We start from the raw sequence: 14,268 nt of genomic DNA, 5'->3' as shown, positions 1-14,268 counted from the left end.
GAACATGAGGATCTTGCACTAGGTGACATAATGTACCTTTGGATTATAACACTATGATCTATTTTATCCAGCCCTTTTATTTCACAAGTGAGAAATCTGAGTCCCATAGAGGTGAAGGGACTTGGCCAAGGGTATGCAATTAGTCATTTGCCAAGCCAAGAATGAAAGCCAGATCCTCTGATGACAAATTTATTTTTTTTACCCTAAACTAGTACCATTTAAATAATCCCTCTACTTCTTTCACAACTCACTCTCAACTACTCTTTGGGAAAAGGAAACCATACATGGGTATGTCTCCCCTTATCTGCCTCCTCCCAGAATGCAAGTCAAGTCCTCTGTGCTGTAGTCTTGAAACTTGAAAGGAAGAGGGGAAAGAAGAAAACTGTGTTGCTTAAAGGAATTGTAAAGGTTCGGGTGGGATGTGGTGGCCTTATAGTTATTTCTGACCCCTTCAAAAATCAAATCCCTTCTCATGGCCTCCAAATAGCACCTCAACTGTTTATTTGAAATTTACTCAGGACTTTTATATAACTTTGTTTATACCCTCAACTATATACTATTTGTGGAAATAAAAACAAGTCTAAATAACTGGAGAGATACTCATGGTAGGGGCCATGCCAATATGATAAAATGACAATACTACATAGCTTAAATAGCTTATTTGAAGCCATACCAATCAAATTGCCAAATGGTATCTTTATAGGGCTTAAAAATAAGAACAGAATTCATTGGGAGAAACAAAAAGTCCAGAATCTTAAGGGAAATAATGATTACAAAGTGGGCTTAGCAGTGTTGGGTCTTAGACTGTACTATAAGGCAATCATTATGAAAACTAATTAGCATGTTAAAAACAATAGAAAAGTTGATCAGCAGAAAAGATCAGAAACACATGATTAAGAAGTCAAGTCAAGCATTTCTGAAGGTCCTACTATGTGTTAGGCACTAGACTAAGAAAGAAAGAAAAAAACAATTCCTACCCTCTTTGAGCTTACAATATAATAAGGGAAACGCTAAGAGAATAGCTACATACAAACAAGATATATTCAGTATAAATTAGATGTGACATCAGAGGGAAGGTACTAGCATTAAGGGGGATTGGGAAAAGCATCTTGTAGAAAGTGGGACTTAAAGAAAGCCTAAAAATCTAGGAAGTGGAGAAAAGGAGGGAGAAAATTACAGGTATGGAGCCAGTGAAATACCTGGGAGTTGGGAGTTGGAACCTAGTGTTACTAGAAATCAGAGTATGTAGATGGAAATGTAGGAATACTGGAAACATATTGGAGAATGTTATAAATAGTTTTGAATGCCAAACAGAGAATTTTGTTATTGATCCTGGTGGTAATAGGAGCCACTGACACTTTTTGAATATGGGATATAACTTAGTCAAATCTGAGCTTTATGAAGATAACTTTGTTAGTTGAATGAAGGATGGACTGGAGTTGAGGGGGTGGTGCTTGAATCAGAGAGACCAAACCACCAGGCTATTGCAATCATCCATGTGGTAGTCTGGACCTCTATTGGGAACATAGCAGTATCAAAGAAGAAAAGGGTGTGTGTAAGAGATTTGTTGAAAAGATTGAATCAACATGACTTAGTAACAGATTGGATATGGTGGAGAGTGAGAAAGAGTGAGGAGTCTGTGATAATACCTAGGTTTTGAATCTGGTTGGTTGGGAAGATGGTAGTATGCTCTACAGTAATAGGGAATTTGGGAAGGAAGGAAGATTTTAGGATGGTGATAATGCATTCAATTTTGGACATTCATTAAGATGTTTATGGGATATTTAGTTCAAGATGTCCAATAGGCAGTTGGAGATATGAGACTGGAAGTCCAGAAAAAAGTTAGGGATGAATGGATTATGTAAATAATTGAGAATTATGTACATAGAAATGATAATTGAATTTGTAGGAGTTAGGATAACCAAGTGAAATAGCATAGAGGGAGAAGAGAAGAGGTCCCAGAACAGAACCTTGGGACATACTCTCTACCACTGAGCTAACAAATATATAGTAGCACAGTGCTTGTTAAGCCCAAAGACCAACTCCGCTAAGGGTAAAGTCTCACTATAAGAAAAAAAGAAAAAGAGAGAAAGAAAGAGAAAAAAGAAACTGCTGAGAAAACTGAAAAATGGTGTGGCAGAGATTAGATATAGACAAGTATCTCACACTCTATACTACAATAAGTTCCAGAAGTATACATGACTTTGTTATTAAATTTGACATCACAAACAAAAAAAAATCCTATTTTTTGGGAAGATTTTTGTTTTACAGTTATGGATAGGGAAGGTATTCCTTACTAAAGAAATGAGGGGCAGAGAAGATAACAGGTGAGAAAAATGGGTAATTTTGAATGTATAAAATTGAAAAGTTTATTCACAAACAAAATCAGTGCAGCCAAGAATAGAAGAGAAATCATTAACTGAAGGAGAAATTAACCAAATAAAGTCTGCTATTGAAGATATATAGGAAATTTCTTCAAATCTTATAAGAACAAAACTCATAAATCAACAGATAAATGATAACATGGTATTAATGGTTTTCAAATGAGGAAAGACAAATTATCAGTAATCACTAATAATGAGAGAGGTACACATTATAAAAACAAACTTCTATTTCACACTCATCAGGTTGTCAAAGATGACAAAAAATGGAAATAACAATTTTGGAGGAATATGGGAGGACAAGCAGACTAATGCACCATTAGTGGAGTTGTGAAGTTGTCTAGCCATTTTATATAGCAATTTGGAACCATATCCCCATACTGACTAAATTGTGCATGCTCATTGACACAGCAATATCAAAATTAGGAATATATCCTAAAGAGATAAAAGCAAATAGGAAAGGGCCTGTATGTAGAAATTGTGCATTTTGTTGTCACAAAGAACTTGAAACTAAGGGGGAAGGTATTGGTCAATTGGGGAATGGATAAACAAATTATAAATTTAAGGGAATAATACTACCATTTAAGAAATGATAAGAAGGATGGATTCAGAGAAATACAGGGAAACTTTTTTTTTCCTCTTTTGGTGAGGCAATTGGGGTTAAGTGACTTGCCCAGGGTCACACAGCTAGTAAGTGTTAAGTGTCTGAGGCCAGATTTGAACCGAGGTCCTCCTGAATCCAGGGCCAGTGCTCTATCTACTGTGCCACTTACCTGCCCCCAGGGAAACTTTTATTAACTGATGCACAGTAAGGTGAAGAGAAAGAACCAGGAGGACAATTTATGACTATAACATTGTAAACAAAACAACTGAAAAAACTTAAAACTGATTAATTCAATGAACAACCATGACACCTGAGAAGTGACAATAAAGCATGCTGACAGGTAATGCGATAGAGTTGCTGAATGAGACATACATTTTGTATGAACGTGGCCAATATGAGAATTTTTTGGGGGGTGAGGGGTGTTTGACTGTCAACTTGTTACCAGAGACTTTGGTGGGTGGGGATGATTTAATGATAGTGACTTCTAAAAACTGAGTGAGGGGAGAAAAAAATAAAAGAACTTCAGTGAAGCATTTAAAGAAAATTCACAGAAGAGGTCTGGAAGTGGTTCAGTGGACTACACAGATAAATGAGAGATTGCTAGAACTAATGTATTGAATTGATCATAAACTTTAAAAGAAACCAAGTTGTATGTAATCAGATTTGTGGTTTGATATATAATCCTCTTTTTCTGTTCTTCTTTATATTTCAATTGAAATATCCATGCCTTTTGGTATTTGCAAGTTCACAAAAAGGGAAATAATTAAAGAATCTTAGTGGCACCTCATAAATCATAGTGCTATGTGGGGCAGCTAGGTGGCCCAGTGGATAAAGCACTGGCCCTGGATTCAGGAGGACCTGAGTTCAAATCCAGCCTCAGACACTTAACACTTACTAGCCATGTGACTCTGGGCAAGTCACAACCCTCATTGCCCCGCAAAAAAAAAAAATAAACAAAAATAAATCATAGTGCTAGTTGTATGCACACAGATGGAGCTGAACAGCCAAATATCTTTCAAGAGATCTTCATATGGCTTGATCTTTAAGTCCCCTCAACATTGTGGTCATCCTCCCCTGGAGGGCCCTAATTTATAGACACCACTTCTCTTTTTCTCCACCCAATTTACTTTGGCTTTGCTTTAGGCTCTGAATATTAGCTTCAGGAAAGTTATTTGCCTGTTTATCCTGACCTATTTAGCTGTTGAGGAAGTATTCAATTACCAAGTCATATCGCCTCAATTGTAGATACATTTCCTTGTCAGGCAGATTTGAACCCTTCAACTGATAGATTGTCAAGTGGAAAACCCACCTTCAGCAAGGAGACAGCAATGCTTCAGCTCCTTTGACAGAGGCATTAACCAAATGGTGAGATTCAGCAGGTCAGATTTTGCACCTTAAGGTATTTCTTTTTCAATGAAGGGGAAAAAAAAGACTTCCCTTTGAGAAGAGTATGCATTCCTCTTCTTATCTCAGATTAGATCCTTGGCAGCCACACTCTCTCTCTCTCTCTCTCTCTCTCTCTCTCTCTCTCTCTCTCTCTCTCTCTCTCAGTCCTTCTAGGGTTTATAGCATTTCTTAGTTCATTGTGTGCAAAAAGTACTAGATTGCTTATCAAATCCAACTGTTTTGTGAACTTTTGAAGTTTCAGCAATTGATTTGTTGGAGGTGAAGGCTTAGGGGTTCCCCGGGCTCACCAGAGAATCAGAGTCTCCCAGTTGGAAGGGATACGGGAGGTCATTTTAATTCAATCTTAGACCTGTAGCATAAATCCTTTACAGTAACAGTCTCAACAACTGGTCATCCACTGCCCATCTCCCTTTCTCCTTTATCTCTTTTCTTTTTTCTGCCCTCTCTCCCTCTCCTCTTTCTCTCCCATCTTCTCTTCCCTAGGGGCAAAAAACCCCTTCTTAACTCCTATTTTATTTTATTTTATTTTTTTTTTGTGGGACAATTGGGGTTAAGTGATTTGCCCAGGGTCACACAGCTAGCAAGTGCTAAGTGTCTGAGGCCGGATCCGAACTCAGGTCCTCCTGAATCCAGGGCCGGTGCTCCATCCACTGCGCCACCCAGCTGCCCCCCCTTCTTAGCTCCTAAAGCCACACATATACCTGAATTAAATGACAGAATCACAGACTCAGCTGGAAGGCATCTCAGAGGCTTACTTGGAATCAGACGTAGACCTCAAAGGGACCTTTGGGGCCAACTAGTTCAAATACTTCATTTTACAAATGAGGAGATTGAGATCCACACAGGGAAAGGGGCATGTCCAGGGTCACAGAGGTAGTAAATGGTTGTTCCAGGATGAGAACCCGGGATCTCTAGTGTCAGCTCTCTTTCCACTGTACCATTCTGTCTCCATCTCATGCAATTCACTTCTTTTTTTCCCCAATTCACTTCTGAACAAGATTCCTCACCCCCTCTACTTGACAAGTAATCACAAAGCCTTTGCAGGGGCAAGCCATTTCACCACTCTGGGGCTCAGTTTACTTATCTGTAAAATGAGGTTCACCTAGATATCTTCTAAAGTCCTTTTCATCTCTAAATCTCTAAATCTCTAAATGCCTACTATGTGCTAGGCACTGTGCTAAATGCTGGGTATACAATTAATAAAAATGTAATGACAGTCCCTACCTTCAAGGAACTTACAATCAAATGGGAAGACAACACACAAAAGGAGTCAGGAAAGGGGATGGGGGGTGGAGGGATATTAGGGGAAAGCCAGCATGGGGGAATCTTGTTCCTTAAAGTTTCAACCAAACAGGGTAGCAGTTGCAGAGTGGAATGTCTATTTCCCAAGGTATGTCATTTTGCTTCTGGACAGCTCTAATCATTTGCAAGTTTCCACTGACATGAAACCTCCATTTATTTCTTTGTAACTTCCACCTGCTGTTTCTTGTTCTGCCCTCTGGGGACGAGCAGAACAAGTCCAAGAAGTCTTCCATATGACAAATACTCGAAGATAGCTTTCATGTCCGCCATCTTTTTATTCAGGCTAAATGTCCTTCTTTTTTTCAACACCTCTTATGGCATGATCTCTGGAAACTTCCCCCTCTTCTGAATGCACTCCCGCTTAACAATGGATTTCCTTAAATATGATGCCTAAGACTCAGCACCAGGGAGCAGCTAGGTGGTGCAATGGATAAAGCACCAGCCCTGGATTCAGGAGGACCTGAGTTCAAATGTGGCCTCAGACACTTGACACTTACTAGCTGTGTGACCCTGGGCAGGAAACTTAACCCTCATTGCCCTGCAAAAAAATTAAAAAAATTAAGACTGGTAATCGTACTCCATGTGTGACCTGAATCATCAGAATATTACAGGGTTATCATCTTCCCAGTCCCTGGCACCATGTCTTTCTTAGAATTAGGTACATTGTCTTAAATTCTCTCTCCCTGTACCTTTCACCCATTACTCCTAGTTCTGTCCTCTGGGGACAGGCAGAATAAGTGGATTCCTTCTTCAACATAATAGTCTTTCAGATAATTGAAACCAATGATCATGTGGGACTAAGTAGTCTCTCCTCTGGGGTAAACAGCATCACAGGGAGTCTTACATGAATGGAGAGGGTTAGGTCAAGATTTTTAAAAGCACAATTGGGTATTGATGGAATGGCAGTGTCTGCTGTCTTTGTCTGAGGTGGCAGATGCTCCACTCCTGCTACTCTTGTCCCCTTCTCTGAGTTGCTTTTCTGGTCTACTGACCCTTCCGTCATCCTCATCAACACTGGGAAGTAGTGGGGAGGGCAGTGACTTGTTGTCCTTATCATGGTGTCTTGCACATAGTAGGCATGCAGTGCTCATTGGATTGGATCTATTATTATCTTGTGTCTTTTATATATGCCTACACATGTACATACAATCTCCTTAAAGACAGGAACTGTTTCCTTTTCATCTTTGTATCTCCAGTGGCCAGCATAGTGCTCAGCACATAGTAGGCACTTAATAATTATTTGTTGAGTCAAATTGGATTGGATCTGTTATCTTTGATCTATTTTGTATACATAACCTCCTCAGAAACAAAAACCTTGTCTTTGGATTTTATGTGTCTAGGACAGTTCCTGGCACATGCTAAATGCTTAATGAATGGTTACTGGTTGATTGATGAATTTTGTACCTCTTTCCCCTTCCCTTTCCTCACAGCTTGATTTCAATAGCTCTTGAAAAATTATATGACTTCCTAACCTGGTGTCATTTCTTTCTAGTGGAGGAGTGAATGGGATAGTGGACTTGGAGTCAGGAAGACCTGGGTTCAAATCTTGACTCTGAAACTTACTAGTTATATGATCCTGGTGAAGTCACTTAACATTCCTAGCCTCAGTTTCCTCGTTTGAAAAATGAGGGGGTTGGACCAGATATCATTTAAAATTCCTTCAAGCTCTAAATCACTGCCCAGGATAATAGGATCATAGATTTAGAATTGGAAGGGACCCTAGAATCTCTTGAGCCCAATACTCTCATTTTCTAGATTAGGAAACTGAGGCATAGAAAGGACAAGCAACTTTCTCAGGGTCATATTCCTAGTTAGTGTCCTAGGTGGGATTTAAACCCCTGGTTTTCTTACTGATTTCTTGGCTATACTTGCTGCCTCTGGGTTAACTCTGCCTTTCAGAGCCCCTTCTGGATGACTTTTCAGTATCACAATAGTCACTTGTAGCCTGAGGGAAGGAAGAAACATGGCAAAACTGGATGTAGAAAAAAAGATTAAGGTTTCACCCAAATTCCAAATATTGGTACTAGCAAGTGCAAAGCTGACATGAATATCTACAGATTTGCAGATGTCCGAGGGCTAACACAATTTCTTTATTGCTTGGTTGTTATGTAGGGAAGAAAAGAGGTAGATAGAAGTCTGGATACTTGGACTTGATTGATTGTCGCGATCATTGCTATGCATTGAGAAAATTAATCTGACAGCATGAATGGGAGAGGGGAGTAACTGATCCCCACCAGCCCCAGCCCCTACCCCTTCTCCATCCCACTGCATATCTTTTCACCCCTATTTTCTTGCAAATGCCTCATTCCCAGTTGGACACCCACTTCCATGGGAAGGACCTCAGAGTACCTACTTTATTCCTACCCTATCACAACTGTCTTGGGCCAGGGCCTATCCATTCCCAGGCTTCAAAGAGGACACAGTCACTGACACTACTTTGATGAGCAAACTACAGAATCTCTCCTCAGATGGCACACCAGCAATCTTTGCCATCCACCCTTCTGCTGAAACTTCCCACGTGCACTGTCTCCCACTATTAGAATGTCCTTGAGCAAACATGAAGGCTGTCTCACTTTTTTATTTGTATCCCATCTGACACTCTACCTTTCCAGTCATCTCCCTCTTACTCCCCACTATCTCCTGGCTGTTCCACAAACAAGACACTCTATCTATTGACTCTGGGAATTTTCTTTGGCAGCCAGCCCCGTCCCCCCCCCCCCGCCCCCCATGCCTGGAACATTCTCCTTCCTCATCTCTACCTATTGGCTTCCCTTGCTTTCTTTAAGTTCCAACTAAAAGCTTATCTTCTATTGGACATCTTTCCTAACTCTTCTTAATTCTAGTGCCTTCCCTCTTCTAATTATTCCCTATTTATCCTGTATATAGCTTGGTTGTACATAGTTTTTTACGTTGTCTCTACCTTTAGATTGCATGCTTCTTCAGGGCAGGGACTGTATTTTTCCTCTTTTTGTGTCTCTTGCATTTACTATAGGCCCTGATATATAGGAGGTGCTTAATAAATGTGAATTGGCTAACAAGTAGGTCATGAATGGTTTATTTTTTCCTTCATTCACATTTGCATTAATTCCTCCCTTCCTTCCTTTAATCATTCTTGGTTGAAGAGCAGAACAGAGGAGTTGAGCGTAAGGGGAAGAGAAGACAGAATAATCCAAATGGAAAGTGACAAGAGTATGAAGTAGGATTGTGGTCATGAAAATGGACGGGACATGGAGGATGCAAGAGAATAATGATTGAGGAAATCACAAGACTTGGTAACTGATGTTACAGAAACTCAAAGCTCGGAGAGACCTTGGAGATCATATTTAGTCCAATCCATATATGAACAGGAATACTCTAACCATATTTAAATATAAATTACTTCTATTTTAAAACTGTATAGATTATTTTATGTGTTTCAAGACCTAATTTTGAGAAGGGCTCTGTAGGCTTCAGGAGAGCTAGGTGGCACAGTGGATGGATCAGCAGATCTGGAGTCAGGAGGACTCATCTTCCTGAGTTCAAATCTGGCCTCAGACATTCGCTAGCTGTGTGATCCTGGGCAAGTCACAATCTTATTTGCTTCAGTTACTCATCTTTAAAATGAGCTGGAGAAGGAAATTGCAAACTGCTCCAGTATCTTTGCCAAGAAAACCCCAAATGGGGTCACAGAGAGTCAGATACGACAGAAAAAATGAGTGAACAACAACTGTAGACTTCACCAGATTGCCCAAGCAATCCAGGACATACAAAGATTAATAGCATTCTTATTAAGGAGTTTCTGCTTAAAGACCTCTTGTGATGTAGAAAGCACATTCTCCTACTGGACAGCTTTGAATCCCTAGCTCCCTTTCCTCTGGACAGTCTCCAGTGGTGCCTTCACCTGAATGCATCCATCCAGATATGCTCTGGCCAAGGTGGTCAGCACCGGGACACCTCATAGCATCTAAGTTCCTTGTGGCAAGCTGCTGGTTCCTTTTCATATTGGTATCCCCAATGCATGGCACAGTGCCTGGCACACAGTAGTGTATAATAAATGCTTTTTGGTTGAGTTCATTCACTCAACATAGTGTTTGGTACACAATAGGTGTGTAATAAATGCTTATCAATTGATCAAGTCATGATCATACGATTATAGATACAGTGATGAAAGGAACCTAGAAGCCTTTGTGTCCAATCTAATGATTTTATGGATGAGGAAACAGGCATAAAGAGAGTAGGTGATTTGTCAAAAAGCCTGATTTGAACCCCATATATTTCTGTCCCCAAGTCAAGCATGCAATGTACTCCTTCATGCTGCCACCTTTATTTATTCTGGATGCCATGATTCTACTAAGGAAGCCTCTTATCATCAGATCCTAGAGCTTGAAGCGCCTCAGAAACATCAGTTTAAGCCCTTCATTTAACAAACGAAAAAACTCAGGCTTAGACAGGTGAATGATTTGCCCAAGGTGCTGGGATAGCAAGTGGCAGCACCAGTGAGATTTATCCTAGGCCCGCAGGCTCCAAGGCCAGCCCTTGGAATACCTTTTGTGACTCTCTCATCATGCTACCTATTGAGCTGGTAGTCACCAACCCCCTCAGGCCTTTTCTCTTGGGCTTTTCTCATGATTTCACATGGATTTTTCTCGTGAAAAAAAAAGATATAGGGGTTTGGCTGGTACTATTATAAATGATTTCTTTGGAGCTGGTCTCAAAAAAATCCTTCTAAAAAGACTAAATTGTAAATGTTGATTTTTTTCTTTGTGACCAGCTTCTGAGCTTCCAAAAAAGTATTTTTGAATGTCTCGAAATGCACTATTAAAAACTACATTATCTTTAACTGACAAATTTCCATTGCACGTGTGCATAATAAAAGGTTCATTCCATTCTAGTGGCATTCAAAATAATGGTGGGACTTCACTACATGGTAGTTGAGTTCGGCTCACCCATGGTTTATTGTTTCTGAGCATTCCTCTGTGTGTGTGTGTGTGTGTGGGGGGGTGTTGGAAGGGGGATGAGTCCAGGTGTAGAGTGGCCGAGCCAGGAGGGCTATGATACTGAAGTCACAAAACAATATCATCTTAGGCAGAGACATTATCTGAGATTTACTCTCCTTGACCAATTCTTTTGGTTGTTTCTTATCTATTGGTAGCTGGGTGATTCTACTGCACTTCTCCCCTCCCAATACTGGCCCTTGCTAATGGCTGGATCAAGGCTCTTTGACACTCCTTTGGACTTATCAACACTTTGATCAACCCAGCAGGGCATTTTGGTTTGTGGATTAAACCATGCCAGTTTATTCATTTTAGTCCTGTCAGTTGTCCTTAATGGACTACATGTGCTTGCTTAATCTCCATAGTGGGTGGGGACTCACAGGTGTGCATGGCCTTTTCCTTTCCCCATTTTTGCCTTCCTCTTCTCCATAAAATTAGCAGGGTAGAATGGAAAGAATATGGAATTCGGGCTTCAATAAGACTCTCCAGAGAGAGAGAGATGAGTTCTACTGTGTATATTATCTCCTCCATCATTCCCTTAAAAAAGGGACTGGTTCTTTTTTCTGACTTTGTGTGGGCCTAGTACCTGGTCCATAGGAGACACTTAAGAAATATTTATTGCTTGCTTGAATGATCTAGATTCCACCATTTAATAGTTCTGAGACCACAGAGAAGATACCTCAACTTTCCAGTCCTCAGTTTCCACATCAATAAAGTGAGGATTAAAACATCTCTTATTCTCTGTATCATATTCCCTACCATAAGTCTGATCAAATGTGATAATATATGTAAAGTGCTTTGTAAACCATAAGGTGCTAGGAAATGCCACCTCTTTGGGGATAAACAAAGTTAAGGAGACAAAGGAAGCTTAGTCTCTGGGACAAAAACAGCCATTGTTTTAAATGAGAAATTCAAGTTTGAAGACAGACTGCAAAACATGATAGGGAAAACCAGTTGCCAGGCAATTATCCCCCTGGCCAACAGAGTGTAAAAACAGTCAGATGTTAGCAAAGGGCAGAAGAGAGAGGTGGGAAATAACCATGAAATGGCTCTTCTATTTCCTCCATAGTCCTTTCAGAACTCCATTGCCTCCTGTTACATTTTCCCAAAAGGAAGAATCTGAGAATCAGGACTTATGTGGAGAAAGGAAGGAAAGAAGGAAGGAAGGAAAGGAAAGGAAGGAAGGAAGAAAGAAAGGAAGGAAGGAAGGAAGGAAATAAGGAAGAAAGGAGGGAAGGATGGAGAGAGGGAGGGAGGAAGGAAGGAAAGGAAGGAAGGAAGAAAGAAAGAAGGAAGGAAGGAAGGAAGGAAAGAAGGAAGGAAGAAAGAAAGAAAGAAAGAAAGAAAGAAAGAAAGAAAGAAAGAAAGAAAGAAAGAAAGAAAGAAAGAAAGAAAGAAAGAAAGAAAGAAAACCACTTGAGATGTCATCCAGCCCTATCATCCCACTTCAGGAATAACCTTTACACTGAATAGAATATGTGTCCTCAGGGGGTGTTTCCTTTTTGTCTTTGTATCCACAATGCCTGGAACAGAGGTGACAATCAATCAGAAAGTATTTATTAGGTACCTACTGTATGCTGAGCTCTGTGGTAGGAGCTGGGAGATACAAGTAATGGTTGGTGTGTGTGTATGTATGTGTGTGTGAATGTTGTACACACACACATATACTTAGTTGATAATGATAATTTTATATAATAAGATTTAATAATAACTATCCTAAAGGCAGTAGGAAGTCACTGAGTTGATTGAAAGATTTACTTGGTCTGATATGCACTTAAGGAAAATTAGTTGACAACAGTGATTAGGATAGACTACAATGGGAAGAAATTTGAGGCAGAGAGATCAGTTAGGGGACTGTGGAAGTAATCTAAAGGAGAGGAGATGAGAGTCTGAACAAAGGTGGGGACTTGGAGAGTGGAGAGCAGGAGTCAGATTCAAGGTGATGTGAAGATAGAAATGGCCAGATTTTCTGGCTATGTAGGCTGGGTGATGGGAGAATGAGGAGTAAGGACAATTCTAAGAATCTGAGAGACTGGAAGAATGATGATGCCTTCAACAGAAATAGGGGAATTTGGAAGAGGAGATGGTTTAGGGGAAAATATAATGAGTTCATTTTAAAATTAAATCAGATGTGCTAATAAAGAGATGACCAAGGGTTTAAGATCTCTTTTGTAAAGAGGTCAATCCCTCCTTGCCTTTGATACTTGGAGTCTCCCCAGTTCATTCAAAGCACAGATAAAGTACTTCCTCTTATCCTTAAGATTCATATGAGCTGGGGCAGCATAAGGTGGCAGAGTGGATAAAGCACTGGCCTTGGATTCAGGAGGGCCTGAGTTCAAATCCAGCCCCAGACACTTGACACTTACTAGCTATGTGACTCTGGGCAAGTCAATTAACCCTCATTGCTTCACAAAAAAAAAAAAAAGATTCATATGAGCTTATCCTAATCTTTATCCTTTACTAGTGCCTTTTCCATCCTCACATTACCTTGCAGTTACTTTTTCAGAGACAACAGGCTACAGTGGCAATAACACTAAATTTGTGGACCTGGGTTCAAATATTGCCTCTCTCACTTATCTCTAGAACCAGGGGCAAGCCACTTAACCACTGTAGGACTGTGTTCTCTTCCTTAAAATAAGGGGATGGAATCTGATGGCCTCCGAAGTACCTTTTAGCTATAGATCTACCATCATCTGTTGTTTTTCTACCCTTTCCCCCTCATACTGTGGAAGCTTCCTGAGAGCAGGTCTTGTTTCATTTTCTCTTTTGTCTCCCTAGTGCTTAGCACAAGCCAATGAATGCTTGTTGAACAGATGGAGGATAGAAGGATGAATAAGGGGCCTTAGCAGAAATGTTGTGTTCTAAGTTGGGTGACCTCTTTTATTTTAGATTCTTTAATATTTTTAGTTTCAGTGTGTTATGAAATATTTTGAATCCAAACTATAATTTAACTTGTTACAAGCGCTAAGTCAGGAAAGGAATAGCCAAATTGTATAATTAAATTAATTTTGAGAAATATACACCAAATTCTCATGACACAATAGAATTTAAATTGATTTAGAAGATGTTTAGCTTACTCAGAACATTGGGAAGCCAAGAAAGTGATGCTACTGTTTACCACTGATGTGACCTTGGTCCAATCACTTAACTTCCTTAAGTCTCATTAGTTTCTTCACCTGTAAAATGAGAGGACTAAATGACATCGTTTCATTGGTTTCTATCAGCCTTTAACCTGGGGACCACAAACATGGAACTTGGTTTTGTTATTTATACACACACACACATGTACACATACATACATACATATGTATGTGTATATATCCATGTGTGTGTGTGTAGACATATGACTATATTTCCAAGTAATTAGCTTCCTTTGTTCTCCTATGTGTTGTTTTATTCCTTTAAATACAGGATTCTAAGAAGGGGTCAGTAGGCTTTATTAGACTGCCCAAGGGGTCTAATACACTAAAAAAATAGATGAAGACCCCCTGGACTAAATATTAATGTTTGATCCCAAATTCCTGCTCACTGTGGGCAGGGGAGTGGTGCACCTCTTTGACAACCCCCTGCCAAAATTGTACTTTGGTAGATAGGCCCATTA

The sequence above is a fragment of the Dromiciops gliroides genome, chromosome 5 (genome assembly GCF_019393635.1).
Source record: "Dromiciops gliroides isolate mDroGli1 chromosome 5, mDroGli1.pri, whole genome shotgun sequence".
Classification (NCBI taxonomy): Eukaryota; Metazoa; Chordata; class Mammalia; order Microbiotheria; family Microbiotheriidae; genus Dromiciops; species Dromiciops gliroides.
This window is presented reverse-complemented; position numbering follows the sequence as displayed.